The sequence below is a fragment of the Phacochoerus africanus genome, chromosome 10 (genome assembly GCF_016906955.1).
Source record: "Phacochoerus africanus isolate WHEZ1 chromosome 10, ROS_Pafr_v1, whole genome shotgun sequence".
NCBI lineage: Eukaryota > Metazoa > Chordata > Mammalia > Artiodactyla > Suidae > Phacochoerus > Phacochoerus africanus.
The window spans coordinates 53,458,309-53,475,959 of NC_062553.1; the positions used below are offsets into that span (position 1 = coordinate 53,458,309).

At 39.7% G+C, this 17,651-nt stretch overlaps 1 non-coding gene across 1 annotated transcript; it reads right to left on the reverse strand.

Annotated features, from left to right (window-relative positions):
* Positions 1–1,540: 1,540 nt before the first annotated feature.
* LOC125110435 (small nucleolar RNA SNORD2) lies at positions 1,541–1,609 on the reverse strand. The gene has a single exon (XR_007130619.1). It is a non-coding gene; the product is annotated as a small nucleolar RNA SNORD2 (small nucleolar RNA).
* Positions 1,610–17,651: the final 16,042 nt, after the last annotated feature.

Genomic DNA, 17,651 nt, shown 5'->3' on the forward strand with positions numbered 1-17,651 from the left:
AGGGTAGCTCCATGGCATTAGTAACTTGGCACTAGCTGTTCAGTCCTTTGTTTACTCAATACCATTTTTGTAATCTCCGAAAAGGTGCATTAAACTATAAAATACAAAAAAAAAAATTTAACCAAAGCAGACAAAACTAAGACCACAATGAGATATCACTAAACCCCTACTAGAGGAGTTCCCTGGTAGCCTAGCAGTTAAAAGATCTGACATTGTCACAGCCGTGGCTCAGATCACTGCTGTGGTGCAGGTTTGATCCCTGGCCCAGGAACTTCCACATGCAGTGGGCACTGTCAAAAAGAAAGAAAGAAAGAAAACAAAACCAGAATCACCAATTAAAGCAGCTAAATTAAAACAAACAAATAGAAATACCAAGTGCTGCCAAAGATACGGAACTGGATTGTTCACATGCTGCTGGTGGAAAGGCAAAATAAACAGTGTAGCTGCTCTGGGAAATAGTTTGGAATTTCTTATAGATAAACACACACTTACCATATGACCAAACAGTCCTACTTATAGTACTAAGTTCAGTTGAAAACTTTCGTAATTGCTCCAAATTGGTAACAACCAAGTTGTTCTTTAACAGGTAAATAGATAAAGACTAAAACACATTCATACGGTGGAATTTTGTTCAGCAGGTAAAAAAGAATGAACCACTGAAAGAATATACGCCACAGTATGAATGCATCTCAAGAGCACAGTGCTAAGCTAGTGTTTCTAGCCTTAGCACCACTGATGTTTTAGAAAGAGGTTCTTTGCAGGGGATGCTATCCCTGTACTGTAGGAGCAAGAAAGCATTTAATACTGGGTTGCTAAAGGTGGGCCTCTTCCCACTAGATCAGGCGGCGCTCCTCCACTCCTCCCAGACTTTACAACCAAATTTGTCTTCGAATCTGCCACACACCCTCTGTGGGAGACAAGATGGTGCTCGGTTGAGAACTACCAAGCTAAGCGAAAGAAGCTAAACTCAAAATTTTGTGACTGGAGTTTCCGTTGTGGCACAGCACAGCAGAAACAAATCCAACTAGGAACCATGAGGTTGCGGGTTAGATCCCTGGCCTCGCTCAGTGGGTTATGGATCCGGAGTTGCCTTAAGCTGCGGTGTAGGCCGCAGACGCGGCTGGGATCTGGCGTTGCTGTCGCTGTGGAGGGCAGCTGTAGCTCCGATTGGACCCCTAGCCTGGGAACCTCCATATGCCGGAGTGCTGCCCTAAAAAGACAAAAAAAAAAAAAAAACCCACAAAACAAAAACGTGACTATATGATTCCTGTACATGACATTCTAGAAAAGAAAACTGTAGGGACAGAAAAGTATAGAACAGTGGCTGCCAACATTAGGGTGGGAAGGTTTGCCTACAAGAAGCAGCACAGGGAAATTCTGGAGTGAGAGTCTTGTTCTATATCCTGATTTCCAGGATCCTTTTTGTCTTTTTACTTGTCAAAACTTAGGCAACAAGCCACCAAAAAAAAAAAAAAAGGTGAATTTTACTCTATGTAAATTAAAGAATAAATTTCATTTTGTTTTATTTCCTCAAATAATCAAATGACCAGCAATGAGTATTCTCTTCATCTCAGGTCAATTCTGAGAGAAGATTGCCATCATTTCACTAAAAAATAAACTTTAAAAGCATACAAAAAACACTCCTTGTCTCTAAATCATTTAAAATAAATACCATAGTTGAGATAGACAAACTTTAAAAGAATAATATTTTACTTATCATTGAATGACATAGTTCTGAATTTTCATGTAAAATATCAATGAACTTAATGTACAAATGCCAATATAGCATAAAAACAGTACTGCAAAGTTTAACTAAAGTTCTTTATCTATGAATAAGTGCGTCTCTCATTACATATAGGGAACTTTAAAAAACATGATAGCTTGCTTACAGTAATCATTTCTAAAAATGAATTTATTGGCTATCTTGAATTAGTTTCTGAGTGGAAACTCTTTACCAATATATAAAAGTATATTCTTCAGTCTTTTATAGTAAAAGGTGCTGTACCTCTTTTTAATTTAAATTAAGTTAAAGTAATTAATTTTTCACCTGTACAGGCATTTTCACTGCACTTAAATGCACTTCTCTATAGTTTCTTATACAGAAAAACCTCAGAAAATGTAAAACAGAGAAGAAGTTTTATGACGTACTTTTTTTTAATTGGGGTATAATTGACATATAACATTATATTAGTTTCAAGTTTACAGCATAATTATTCACTATTTGTACACATTGCAAAATGATAACCATAAAATGTCCAGTGACAATGTCACTGTACATAGAAAAAACTTTCTTCTTGTGATGAGGACTTTTAAGATCTACTCTTTTAGCATCCTAATATTTTTTAAAATTAAGTAGCAAAATATTGCTTAGGAACCTGGAAATGACGGATTCCAGGCCTGATTTCCCCTGATCCGAGCAAAGTGAATTCTGCGGCTCACACACCACTTGCTGAAAAGGGAAGTAAGACTTCTGGCCTGGAAATAAAAATTAGAAGTAGATCTCAGTAGGAAGAAAGTAGGGGGCGGAGGCCCAGCTGGGGCATGAAACAAAGAGTGTAGGAGCTGTAAGGGAACGTGGAGACCCCTCACCACTCCCTAGGCAAGACTGCCTTTGAGTTACAGACCCGTGACTGCAGCGTGGCTGCCTCTCTGCCCAAGCTCAGACACAAACAACCCTTGAATTTGCTGTTGGCAAATCTGTTAGATGCCACTGGTTCTTGATACTGGAAAATGTCCCAGATCCACATAAAGTTTTGTTTTGTTTTGTTTTGCCTTTTAGGACAGCACCCTAGGCATATGGAAGTTCCTAGGTTAGGAGTCTAATCAGAGCTACAGCTGCCAGCCTACGCCACAGTCAGAGCAACTCAGAATCTGAGCTGGGTCTGTGACCTACACCACAGCTCATGGCAACACTGGATCCTTAACCCACTGAACAAGGTCAAGGATGGAACCCGAGTCCTCATGGATACTAGTTGGATTCATTTCTGCTGCACCACAGCGTTAACTCCAGATAAAGATTTTATAATTCAGAAAAGGACATTTGGTGGGTACGAGAAAAATTTCAACAGATGGCAAAATAAACAGGAACAAGTGGAATTTAGCTACTCTGTAATGAATTTCACAAGAATGGAAATCCAGCACTAAGCCAGGAAAGGGGAGAAGGTAGTTTGTTGAATCCTATTTAATAGAGGACAAAAGATGTTGAGCAAAAAAAATATCTGCAAACAGTTACTTTCTTGGGTGTTGAGATGTAAATAAGAAAAGCCTGGTTTGGGAATCCTGCATCCTATGTAGGTGCCTGGGCATTGCAGGAACCAGGGTGGGACAATTTCAAAGGGATGTGCCTCAGCTGGGCTTATTCAGCAGATTTTACAGATGCTCTGGGCAGTTTGGGAAAAAAGTCTTTGCTATAACCAGTTGCTCCTGAAGAGTTTTTTGTTTGCTCCCAAGGGGTGGGTTGTTTGTTTGTTTGTTTGGGGGTGTATTTTTTCTTTTAATTCTCTCAACTTGCTAATACTCTTGCAACATTTAGTGAAAGAAGAGAAGATTTCTTCAGTACAGAAGAATTTAAAAATCATTCCACAAAAAAAAAAAATTGGAGTCCCCACTGTGGCTCAGTGGTTAACGAATCTGATAGGAACCATGAGGTTGCAGGTTTGAATCCTGGCCTTGCTCAGTGGGTTAAAGATCCAGCATTGCTGTGAGCTGTGTAGGTCGAAGACGCGGCTCGGATCCGGAGTTGCTGTGGCTCTGGTGTAGGCTGGTGGCTAAAGCTCCGATTAGACCCCTAGCCTGGGAACCTCTGTATGCCAAGGGAGCGGCCCTAGAAAAGGCAAAAAGACAAAAAATAAATAAAAATAAAAATCACTCCAAAGTGGGTTTTGTTAGCTATTTTTTTTTTTTTGGCTTCTGTGACATTATCTCAAAAACTTAATTAACTGAAATTCAAGTCCATCATCAAACATCTGCCAGCCCCAGTCTCCTCCCCTGTATGATGGAGGTAATACCACTTACCCGCCTGATGTGAGCATCCAGTGAGATGGTTCACTCAAGCGAAACCTGGAAAAAATACAAATCATATTCATATTCAAATTGTATTCAAGGAATCATTTACATAGGCACTAAATAATATTTCATTCATTTACGAGATAAATTCTTGAGGTATAGATCTGTGTATTTTACATAAGCTTGTTATAATGTCTCTTTAACAAAAGGAAACTTTTGTTTCAAGAATTACAAAAACCCAGACACTTTCTTACAGTAGAAGCAGACTATCATTTGGAGCAGATTATTAAATATCATGACTACAAATAGCCCAGAACTTCTCAGCCCCCAAGTCCTGTCCTAAACTTCAAATTCCAGATAGTAAAAATGACATAGTGTGAGAGTTGTGGCTGTCCCTAACCACCACATAAACTAGTTTCCTGTCTGAGATGGTCAAGAGATCAAGCATTTTTTCAAAAGTATTTATGTACAGTAAACCAATATCAAATTTACAACTTAAAATTATAACCTTAAGGAAAAATCAACTTTACAGAAATTGAGGAAAATAATAGAATTTATTTTTATGACACAATAAACTTAATCCTAGTTGCAGGATATTTGCTCAGTAAACCAACCTCAACCACCAGCAGTTACAGCTTTGGTGGCTCTACTTCCAAGTAGTGGGTTAAATTTAGACTCTCCCTGGTGATGGTGAAAATCCCCATTTGGGAGCCACCTGGAGGCAGTAACTGGGGCCCAGCCCGTGTTATGGGTGAGTCACACGTCTGGGACATCTTTCAGGAAGACTTGACAACTCTATGCTTTATGGGTATTTAAAATTCTGCCACTCAGGGGTCAGAATTATCGGCAGAAACTGTAGGATTTAGCAACAAAAACAACCACAAAAAAGAGATTCATAGAAGCTCATTTTTGAAAATGTGTTTTAGTTCAATGTATATTTTCTTCTAGAATTTTAGGATTTTCTTCCGGCATTCTTGGGCCAAAAACTGGTTAGCTAGGAAACGTTCTCACACTTCAGCTACTCAAGTTTTTTGTGCTTTAATGTTAGTGTCAATCTTCTTTAGGTCAAGAATCCAGCCCAACCCAAGTCAGCAGCTGAACCTTCTTTGCCCAGAGGCCTTGTTACTGCCTCATTTGCACACCCTGACTCTCTATTGATTTCAGAGGCTTGGAGCTTGCTTGGTATCACCCCATTGTTTTTTAAAGAATAAATAAGTGTGTTTGGGGTGCAAAGATATATAAGAAAATATCTTTTGACTTTAGCGAAGAAACCAATAGGAATCAAAGCTCAAACTTTCTTCTTGGAATCCCCAGTGAAATCATGAGGTTATAATGGACAGCAACAACTCTTGGCATAAACTCAATAACATGTTCCAGAAATATTTGAGGGCTGAAAATAAAGACAAAGACATGATGGTAAGTCTTACTCTCAGGGAAATGTGTTTCCATATTAATACTTTTTAGTTCTCTTTGTTGACATTTTAGAGTTTTCATTAAATAATTCTAACACTAATTTTAGGAGTTCCCATTATGGCTCAGTGGTAGCAAACCTGACTGGTGACCATGAGGATGTAGGTTCCATCCCTGGCCTTAAACTCAGTGGGTTGAGGATTTGGTGTTGCTGTGGCTGTGGTATAGGCCAGCAGCTGCGGCTCCTATTCAACCCCTAGTCTGGGAACTTCCATATGCCACAAGTCAGCCCTAAAAAGCAAAAACAAACAAACAAAACAAAGCAAAAGTAAGATATTGATTGGAGTTAATGTTAGCATGCCCTGAACAACACTAGGAAAGGCACAAAATGGTGCACTGAGACTTTTATAACTACTACGAGGTGTTTTTTGAGAAGGTAAATATAGTATTTATCTGGTATTTTAATTGTCCTTCCTTTCTCCTTCCCTTCCTTCCTTGCTTCCTCCTTTCCTTTTTTTCCCCTTCATTTCTCTCCTATTTTCCTTTCTTTCTTTACATCTTTCCTTTGGTTCTGACTTAAAAATAAGCTTTGGGACCTTTTTTAAAACCCAAACCAGTGGAGAAAGTCAGGCTTGGTGTCATGCTTCCTGTGTTCTTTCTTCCCTAACATTGACCCTCAGCTGTCATGAACTAGAACTCACTTTACTTGGATAATGGGGACTCTAGATCTCTTAACCCCAGCCCTCCAACCCACACCATTTCAAAAGTGCATTTTACAGAAACATGCACCCTCTTGGCAGCCCAAGAATTAGGTCTGTTTTTTATCCCGCTCTGTTCTAGTCTAGTTAGTGCCTTAGGTGAACCGCTCAAGAGAATGCCTTTGAACACAGCATCAGGTTCTGGCTTAGACACATGCTTGTTCTTTCCACATCCTTGGCAACGTTATCTGTGTGCAAACATACATGTCCTAGGGTAGCTGTTCTGGCCTGAAGCACCGTCTCCAGTCTAGGCCCCAAACTGAGTTCCTTCTAGCCCTTTTCAAAGACTCTTCCCTCCACCCATCCTCGCTCTTGTGAGGATTACCAAAACCTGGATTGTGTAAGTACCTCTCAGGTGTCTTTTCAACTCCTTGCTTCTGTTAGGAAGTAATGTAAACATCACCAGTGAGAACCACTGGTCCTGATTTGAGAGAATTTTCTACTAGTATGTAATACTTGTAAGTCATTGAGAGCTGAATATAATTGCTCTGTCTGTTTAGGCTCCCTAGAGCTGATTCTTCTGTTAAATAACACGGTTTACAAAGATAAATAATGCCTTTCCCTAAATATCTTATATATACACTTTGTTTTCCTATGTGGAAAATCTGTGGAAAATATTAAAATTTCCATTGTATGAAAAGAGAAACTGAGTCACAGAAATCAGTGACCTAGGAGTTCCTGTTGTGGTTCAGTAGTTAGGGAATCCAATTAGGAACCATGAGGTTGTGGGTTCGATCCCTGGCCTCGTTGCTGTGAGCTGTGGTATAGGTCACAGACACAGCTTGGATCCCGAGTTGCTGTGGCTCTGGCATAGGCCAGCGGCTACAGCTCCGATTAGACCCCTAGCCTGAGAACCTCCATATGCCTCAGGTGTGGCCCTAGAAAAAACAAAAAGACCAAAAAAAGAAATTAAAAAAAAAAAGAAATCATTGTCTTAGCAATAATACTGATGGAAAAATATTGCAAATCAACTCACTTCTAGTGTCTAGTCTTAATCCACAAAATTCCTCTTCTCTCAACTATCAAGTCCATTTTTTTGAGCTAGATTAAAAAAACGTATAATATTTTATATCCCTTCTCCAGAAAATTTAAATCACTTTAAAATAGTATTCTGTGGTATCCTTATCTCTTTCAGTATAAAATCCATCATTTTAGAAAGTAAAAAGTTTGGATTTCATGGCTTAACATGAAAATTTGGACAGTTCTGAGACAATAATGGACTTTGGGAATTAGGAAGCAAACAAAACAAACAAAACCCCAATTTGTATGCAATGCTGATATTCTTGCTTAGAAAATTTTATTGACCTGAGGACCAAAAATAAAATAAAATCTTGGAAGAAACCGTTCCTGGAATTTCTTTTCTTGAAACACACCTTGAGAATTGGAAATTAATTTAATTATCATAATAAGTTTTTCAGTCAGCTTCAATGCCAATCTCCAAATGCTGGTGCAATTCTGGGATGTGCTAAGAGTTCTTGGAAGGTTCTGGAATTCAGAAGTAGGTCTGTCAGGATGCTAGTACCAAGGGAGCAGAAGGAGAATCAAAAGCAACAGAGGTTTAACAAATCCACTCAGCCCTAAAAGACAAAATAAATAAATTAATTAATTAATTAATTAATTTCGCTTTTATTCATATCTACCAAAATATTTGTCACCTCCAAAAGGAAAGTCACTGGTCAGGGGCATGATATTCTTGGTGTATAATTGTTATCAAGTTAAACTTTGGAGTCTTGCTCCTACCTCTATTTGGAGTTTATTTATTTATTTGGTCTTTTTTGTCTTTTTAGGGCCGCACCCGTGGCATAAGGAAGTTCCCAGGCTAAGGGTCTAATCAGAGCTACAGCTGCCGGCCTGCATCACAGCCACAGCAATGCCAGATCCTAGCGGCCCCTACACCTAGCTCACCGCAACACCAGATCCTTAACCCACTGAGCAAAGCCAGAGATCGAACCCTCAACTTTATGGTTCCTAGTCAGATTCAATCCCACCGCACAACGGGAACTCCCTATTTGGAATTTATAGCTGAAAATGAATGAAATGCAAATCAATTTACCTCAAGGTCGTTATTGGAGATTCAATCGTTCTTCAAATGATGCTTTTTCACCAATGTGTTTGCATCACTGCAAAGCATTTCTGGAACTCAGAGATGGGCAATGTGAGAAGATGGTTCTTATTCCTGAGAATAAGTTCTTTTTTAAATCATTGATCCTTCTCTGACAACATCTGAAGTTAATATTTGTCCCTCTGATTCCCTGCTCTCCAATCCCTCTTCAATGTCTCCATGAGGCTAGAGCCTAAGACTTTTCTGCAGAATGCTCCTACACATGCAGCAAAGGATGAGGAACCCACTTCTGCTGAGAAGGGCACTCTAGACCCTCAAACACCCAAGCATTCACCTGCAGACTCTTTTTGCAGGGTGTGTATACTTCTCTCTCACAATAAATACAAGGCAATCACATAAGCAGGAAACACAGTTGTTGGTAGGCTGCATGCAGTGTCCGATTTTGCTTTTTCAAAGTAAAACCCTTACTTTAAAAAATATGCATGAGGAGTTCCCATTGTGGCTCAGTGGTAATGAACCCGACTAGTATCCATGAGGATTCAGGTTCAATCTCTGGCCTCGGTCAGTGGGTTAATGATGTGGTGTTGCTGTGACTGTGGCATAGACTGGCAGCTGCAGCTCTGATTCGGACCCCTGGTCTGGGATCCTCCATATGCCACAGATGTGGCCCTAAAAAAAAAGAATCTTTACAGGAAATTTGACAAATTTATAAGCTACAGGATTTCTTTACCTGGTATCACTCACTTGAATGATACTGTAGTTCAAAGATCTTTTTAAACGGATTTGCACTCAAGTTTTAAAACAACTCTGAAAATTGAATTAGTTGCCTATTTTACAGATTTAAAAATCCCTATTAAAGTAATTCAATAAAGATGTCCACATGAGTCACTTTAAGTGACTTCACTGAATACTTGTGAATTCCTATGGTTATAAATGAAATAATTAAGCATCAGGTTTGATTCATTTTAGTAACTATGGTTTCTGAAAAATGTAACACAGAAAACCTTAAGGTAACTAAAATAAATTTTATGTAAAAACTAAAAAGACATTTCCTATTTTCACTTTATGAACTATTCAGGAGTAGATCTTACTCAACCTTTAGGATATTTACAGTTAATAACTTTTACTCAAAAGACCTTTAGAAAAAGTCTATTGTAACTTCTAGATTCCATGCCGAAAAGGACACATAGGTATATACTTTTCATGTGAAAAAAATCCCAGTTAAGTCATTTCCAGAAATTAAAATTAAAGGCTTTAACAACTTTTAGAGTAACATTGACCCAAAGGAAGATACATATGGCCAAACAACAAATAGTAGAATTATCTGTTAATTAAGCATGTATTATTTCCACCCATTTTCATTATAACTTTATACTTACTTCTAATGTTACTTGACCTGTTTTCTCTATTCTCAATAAGTTTACTACATTTAACTAAATTAATGTTTGCCATTTAAATTGTTGTTGAAACATTTAATTCTGTCAAATACACAAATCTATTTCCTATTATGAAAAATGGTATAGGAGTTCCTGCTGTGGCTCAGTGGTTAATGAACCCAACTAGCAATCATGAGGACATAGGTTCAATCCCTGGCCTTGCTCAGTGGGTTAAGGATCTGGCATTGCTGTGAGCTGTGGTGTAGGTTGCAGATGCAGCTTAGATCCCATGTTGCTGTGGCTGTGGCATAGGCCAGTGGCTACAGCTCTGATTGGACCCCTAGTCTGGGAACTTCCATATACCTCGGGTGTAGCCCTAAAAGACAAAAAGACCAAAAAAAAAAGAAAGAAAAAGAAAAATTGTATGACATTATCATCACTGTTTCAAAATTTTATTTTAGTAGTTTAGTCATTTTTTTAATTTTTAATTTTTTCCTTTCTTTCTTTTTTTTTTTTTTTTCTGCACCCATGGCATATGGAAGTTCCTGGGCCAGGGATCAAACACTCGCCACAACAATGACCCCAGCCAATGCAGTGACAACACTGGATTCTTAACTGCTGAGCCACCAGGGAACCCCAGGTGTTTAGTCATTCTTAGTAAACTAATTAGTTTACACTAGTTGTCTATGATAGCGGTTCTCAAACATTTTGGTCTTAATACTGTCATTTGCTAAAGATTTCCTGAGATGTGGGACATTTGATGCTTCAGGTCTTTACTACACAAAGTGTTGTTGGTCAGATATGCATTGACCAGTGCTTCTTAAAACTTGATTTGACTCATTTAAAGATGGAGTTAAAATGCAAATCTTGACCTAGCAGATCTGGATGGGTCTGAGGTTCTGCATTTTCACTAAGTTTCCAAGTAATGTAATAGTGCTGGTCCACTACATATTGAAATGCATGGTCTGGGATTGTCATTAATCTATTCCAAAGCAGTTTGTTAAAAGTTGTCTGAAAAGAGACATCATCAGAGATCTTGTTTTCTTTAAAAATGTGTACAACCCATTAATTAAAAAGAGAAAGAGGAATTCCCTGGTGGCTTAGTGTTTAAAGATTTGGTGTTGTCACTGCTGTGGCATGGGTTGGATCCCTGGCCCCAAAACTTCCACATACTCTGGGGACAACCCCCTCCAAAAAAAAGAGAAAAGGGTATTTCAAAATAACATAATATTTATGCAGCAGTTTGCCAAATTTCTTCACCTTTTGGGAAGCCAATTTGGTTTAGCTTTATGTAAATTTTGTCAATTATTTTCAGCAATTACTTTTTCGTAGTTAATTTTTAACTTTTTAAATTGAAGTATAATTGATTTACAGTGTTTGTTTCAGGTGAACAACATAGTGATTCAATATTTCTATAGATTATACTCTTCATCATAGTTAGAATGTTTTACATGAACTTTTTTTTTATATAATTTTTTTTTTGTCTTTTTATTGCTATTTCTTGGGCCACTCCCACGGCATATGGAGGTTCCCAGGCTAGGGGTCCAATCGGAGCTGTAGCCACCGGCCTACGCCAGAGCCACAGCAACGTGGGATCCGAGCGCGTCTGCGACCTACACCACAGCTCACGGCAACGCCGGATCGTTAACCCACTGAGCAAGGGCAGGGACCGAACCCGCAACCTCATGGTTCCTAGTCGGATTCTTTAACCACTGCGCCACGACAGGAACTCCTACATGAACTTTAAAGAAAGGAACAACATGAAAACAAAAATTCCTAAAAGATAGAGTAATTAGCCAAAATTTGGCTTAAGTTTCTGGCATTTTAAAGTACTGAGTTTCTTTACTTAGCATTTTTAATTGGTGAAGTCATCATCTGAATTGTGACTAAGGAGACCATTTGGTTTTGTACAAAAATCCCCCCAGTGACTCCTCAAAGCCATCTACAGATTCAACACATCCCTATAGAAATCCAATGGCTTTTTTTTTCTTTCAGAAATAGAATTTACACTAAAACTCACATGGGATTTCAGGAACCCAAGTAGTGAAAATGACTTTGAAGAACAGATCTGTGGCCTCGGAGTGGCCTGTAGGGAGCCACCATCTTGCTTTGGCCTTCTCTCCTCCTGTTCAGAGAAAGAGAAAAATTCTCCAGTGTTCTTTCTCATAAGGACATTGATCCTATTGAATTGGGCTCCACTTTTATAACTTGATTTAATCTTCATTACCTTCCTGGGGCCTCATTACTAATTACAGCCACACTGAGGTTTAGGGTTTCAACCTAGGAATTTGGGGGAACACAAATATTCAGTCCATAACACACTGTACAAAAAGTTAACCCCAAACAGATTGAAGACCTAAATGTAAGGCCCCAAATTATAAAACCCCAAGAAGAAAACACCAGAGAAATGCATCACGACATTGGACTTGGACATGGCAATGAAAACAAAAAGAGGCAAATGAGACTACATTAAACTTCGAAAGTTTCATGTATCAAGGAATACAATTAACAGAATTAAAAGGCAAAGTATGAAATGGGAGAAAACATTTGTGAATTGTGTATCTGATAAAGCATTAATATTCAGAATATACAAAGAACTCCTACCACTCAATGACAGAAAATCAAATAATCCAATTTAAAAATGGGCAAAGGACTTGAATAAACATTTCAGCCAAGATATATAAATGGCCAATAAATGTGAAAATCTGTTCACCATCACTAATCATCAGAGAAATGCAAATCAGAACCATAATGACATGTCACCTCACACCCATTAGGATGGTTACTATTAAAAAAAAACAGAATAGCAAGTGTTATTGAGGACGTGCAGAAATTAGAACACTTGTGTACTGTTGGTAGGAATGTAAAATAGTTTAGCCGCTATGGAAAACAGTATGGAGACTGCTCAAAAAATTTAAAATAGAACTACCGCATGATCCAGCCATCTCATTTCTGAATATGTATTTGAAAGAATTGAAAGCAGAGTTTCAAGAGATATTTGCACACCTGTTTTCATAACAGCACTATTCACAATAGCCATGAGATAAAAGCAAAGCAAGTGTCCATCAGTGGATGAGTAGATAAACAAAATGTGGTGAAGACATGCAATGGAATGTTATTCAGCCTTGAACAGAAAAGAAATCCTGTCACATGCTACAATATAGATGAACTTTGAGGATACTATGTTAAGCGAAATAAGCCAGTCACAAAAAGACAAATATTATATGATTCCACTTATAGGAGGTATCTAAAATAATAAAAATCAAAGGAACAGAAAGTTAAATAATGGTTACCAGGGGCTCAGGTGAGGGGGAAAAGGGAGCTTTTTTTTAAAGGGGGGATGATTTTCAGTTTTTCAAAATGAAAATTTCCAGAGATCTGTTTCTCAACAGTGTGAATATACTTAACCCTACTGAACTGTACACTTAAGATGATTAAAATGGTAAATTTTATGTTATGCATAAAGTTTTTAATAGAAATTTTAAAATAGCCTCCAAAGATCAAAAAGCTCTTTTACATATTTCATCTCATACATCTGCACAATGATAGAGTAAAACGTGCTTAGAAGTGGAAAACTAAAGGAAGGAGAACTTATATTCCCCAAGTCACTTCAATCTGTAACATAGTTTGGACTCCTACTTTTCCAAATCTTTAGTGTACTGCAAAAATTTAACTTCACCTTTACCAGAAGGAACACATTGAGTGGACTTTGGATAAAAAGAGAAATTGAGAGATAGAGACAGAGAAAAAGAGAGAGGAAAGAAGGAAGGATCTATCTATCTATCTATCTATCTATCTATCTATCTATCTATCTATGTGTTCGTATGTATATATACTTATATTTAAATCTGGAGAAGTATATATATATATATATATATATATATATTCACACATATATATTTAATCTGGAAATGTATACAATGCTAAATGATATTTATCTTAACAAGATAAATTCTAATGAGTGAAATTGGAAAATGAGAACTTTCATTTCTTTTTTTTTTTTTTTTGGTCTTTTCTTTTAGGCCTGAACCCATGGCATATGGAGGTTTTCCAGGCTAGGAGTCAAATTGGAGCTATAGCTGCTGGCCTACACCACAGCCACAGCAAGGCCAGATCCAAGCTGTGTCTGCAACCTACACCACAGCTCTCAGCAGCACCAGATCCTTAACCCACTGATCAAGGCCGGGGATCGAGCCTGCGTCCTCATGGATGCTAGTCTGATTCATTTCCACTGAGCCACGACAGGAACCCTGAGAACTTTCATTTCTTACTTCAAGTATTTACAATGAGAAAACAAAATAGCACGATTACTCAGTACTAATAAATCTCTGTTTCTACATTGCAAGTTCTGAATTCATCTAATTGTCCAAAATGTAATTTTTAATGGAGGCAACATGGTATCATGACTTCAAATCAGAAAGATCCAGGTTCAAATCACAGATTTGCTCAGGAGTTGTCCGGTGATCTTGTGGTTAGGACTCGGTGCTTTCACAGCTATGGCAAGAGTTCAATCCCCACTGGTGTTCTGGGAACTGAGATCCCACATCAAATCACTGCAGGCTGCAGCCAAAAAAATAAATAAATAAATAAAAATAAAAAATTTTAGCTTTGCTCTCTGACTCCTTGGATAAAATGCTTCATCTCATTAAGCCTCAAATTTTTCATCTATAAGAAGTAGTTATTGAGAAGAGCAGATATTTAATAAATATATATTGTATTGTAATCAACTTTATACACCTGAGCTTGAGAGTATTATAAGTAATCAGTAGTTAATTATAAGCAGTGAATAATGCATCTGATAACTGTTTACTGATTGACTGACTTGCCAGGGCTATGAGGTAAGGGTGACTAAAACACACCTCCTGCTCTCACCCGAGGCATAGGCCAGGCTGGGGCAACACTTCAGCCCTTCTTGTTCAGCTTCCCATCCCATGTCCTCAGCCACACTCCAGAAGCACTCCCTGAACTCTTTGTGGCTCGGTGATCTCCAAGGGAACTTTGAGAGGGTAGCAATGTTCTGATACACCCACAGGCATATCCGGCTTGAAGGCCAGTTCTCAACAGGCTGAGAGCTAACTGCCATGATTCCTGACCTGGCAGGTTCAAAATATAAAGGAACTGGACTCATTCTCTCTGAATAATCCTTGCAAAGTCTAACATAGGTTCACAATTTCTACCGTTCCCTTTCCTTTCGACCCACTATGTGTAAATTAGAGCCTGTGACATCACTTACTCTTTCTCTGCATTTTTTGAAATCCCAAATTTATTCACAGTTGCCAAAAGCATTACTGTAGAGCAGACTCTAAGTCTGAATTCCTCCAAGAGAAGTGTGAGCACACACCTCTTGCTACTCCCATCCTGTCTCCCTCTTCCTCTGCAGCTTGTGTTGGGGGCGCCAGCGCTGGGTCCTTGACCTCTCCTCCAGCTACACATGTCCTGGTTCAAACACCTCCTGTAGGCTGATGGCTCTAGATTTACAAACCCCTCTCCCCTTTTTTTACACCTCTTTTATGTTCAGCATCTCTACTGCACAGCCTAATTCCTGATATTGTTCCCAAACACTTTCACCTAGAACATTTCCTTCCAAGTAGTTTCCACATTTCCAGTAGCTCAGGACAAACCACTCCTTCCTTCTTGCTCCACATCCACACTCAGTAAATCCACTCAGCTTGAGCTTTAGATGTGACCAGAACTGGGTAATATCTTACTAAGCTTGCCCTGCCCCCATCCCATCTCTCACTAAGAGAAGGACACATAATTGAGCACATCATCCCCTGGCTCAAAACCTGTAGTGGCTTCCTATTTCTCTCAGAGTGGAAGCCAAAATCCCTACAAGGGCCCATGGATCCAAGAGTCTTCTCCCAGCCTTTGATCTCCATGCTATCTATCTCCATGCTATCCCCAGAGCCCCAGAGTCCCAGGACTTTTCTGTGGCCTTTGATCTCCTGTCCTGTCTCCCCCCTCTGACTGCATGGCCACCCTGGCTGAGTCTGCTGCATGGGCCCTTTCACTGGGCATGGTCTCTGCCTGGGCCACTCTGGCAGCTGAGGTCCACAGGCTCCCTCCTGAATCTCCTTCAGGTCTGTTCTCACTGTCACCTCCTCAGCAAACTTTACCGCAACCATCACTTTTCACTTCAGTCTCCTCCCCTCACTATTACTGATCCTTTTGGCCAAGTTCTACTATTTTTTTTTTTGAATGTAGCATTTAATAATATACCATACATTTTCTTATTCATTCATTCATTCATTCATTGCTTTTTTATGGCAATACCTGCGGCATATGGAAGTTCCCAGGCTAGAGGTGGAATCAGAGCTTCAGCTACCTGCTTAGCCCACAGCCACAGGAGCGAGAGATCCAAGCCTCAACTGTGACCTACACCACAGCTCAGGGCAGTGCCAGATCCTCATCCCACTGGGTGAGGCCAGGGATCAAACCCACGTCCTCATGGACACTAGTCTCTGAGCCATGGTGAGAACTCCCACATTTTTTATTTATTTTCTTATCTTGTCTTTCTCTACCTGCAAGAATGTGCTTCGAAGGGATGTGGGGAGAAGGAGGCAGGGATCTTTGTCAGTTTTCTTCACTGGTGTATATCAAGTGTCTAGAACAGAGGCTGGGGGTTGGGGGAGGTGCTCAAAATAACTGCTGGATGAATGAAGGAATGAATGAATGAAGATGCATTCTGTGAATTCGCATCTGCCGTAAATAATAAAAATGGATGGTATGAATGATTAGATGCCTCAGAAGTAGAATTTCTAATCCATAAGGGGCTTTAAACCTTACACAATATGGCTCATTGACAAATTTAGGAAAGAGCAACTGAGAAGTAAAAAGATTTATATGCGGGTTGATGGCAAAGGACAACATCTGGCCCTTCGGGTTTGATGGGCTTCCCCAATCCTCTCTGGTTCTCTTGCCTGTTCCTTAAGTTCAGCTGCAACTTCTTGAGCCTTTGGAGGACAGTCCTAATTTTATCTGAGTTGTGTTCAACTTTCTCCCGTGTTAACCAGTGCCTAAAAGAGGGTGTTTCTGCTGTGGTTCAGCAGAAACGAACCTGACTAGTATCCATGAGGATGCAGGTTCGATCCCTGGTCATGCTCAGTGAGTTAAGGATCCAGCATTGCCATGAGCTGTGGTGTAGGTCCCAGATGCAGCTTGGATCCCTCATCACTGTAGCTGTGGCATAGGCTGGCAGCTGCAGCTCCAATTCCACCCCTAGTCTGAGAACTATCTGTGTGCCGTGGGTTCAGCCCTAAAAAACAAACAAACAAACAAAAAAGTGTCTCGACAGCTCACACACTCGCACCCAAAGACCAGACCAAAGGACAATGACCCCAGTCTTCTGGGTCAGGGCACAGGACCTACTACCAGTTGTCTGAAGCACTCAGCCCTCCTCAGCCTCCTGTCCTTATAAATGACCTGCATCTTGCAGGCAGTTAACTTCGACCTCAACCTAAGTGCCTGTATAGTTGGGAGGCAGTTCACAGCTTACAAAGGATGTTGTCAACCTTGGTGGTACCCAGCGAACCATCACCTGGAAGTACCTGCTTGATGTTCGGGTCTCTGCTGTCTCTCTGCCCTATCCTGTACCCCAGGCTACAAAAGATCTTATCAGCCTTGTGGTACCCAGCACACCATCACCTGGAAGCCTCTTCTCCTTGTGCTGGTCTCTGCTTTCTCTCTGACCTGTGTCCTGCTCTCCAGGCACGGCTCTTTTCCTCAGTCAACAGGAAAACCGTGTGAGCGCACCAGGATCCTCTCACAACCAAAGCTGGTTCCTTCTCTTCCAAATTGTTAAGCCCAATCTTTTTTTTTTTCTCAATTCTTTTTTATTACAGAGGAAGAATACCAAGTAAAGGAAAGGAAAAAGAAAAGGAAAAAGTCTGGGAAGAAGAGAAATGTCTCAGAGGAAGAGCACAAAGTGGAAGCTGTTTAGTTCCGAGATACTGAAGGGGGCGCTCCAGCCATAGCTGTTTCCTACTTAGGATGTGGAGCAGCGTCCACAGAGCCATTGAGCCTCCGCAAGCCAGACAGGAG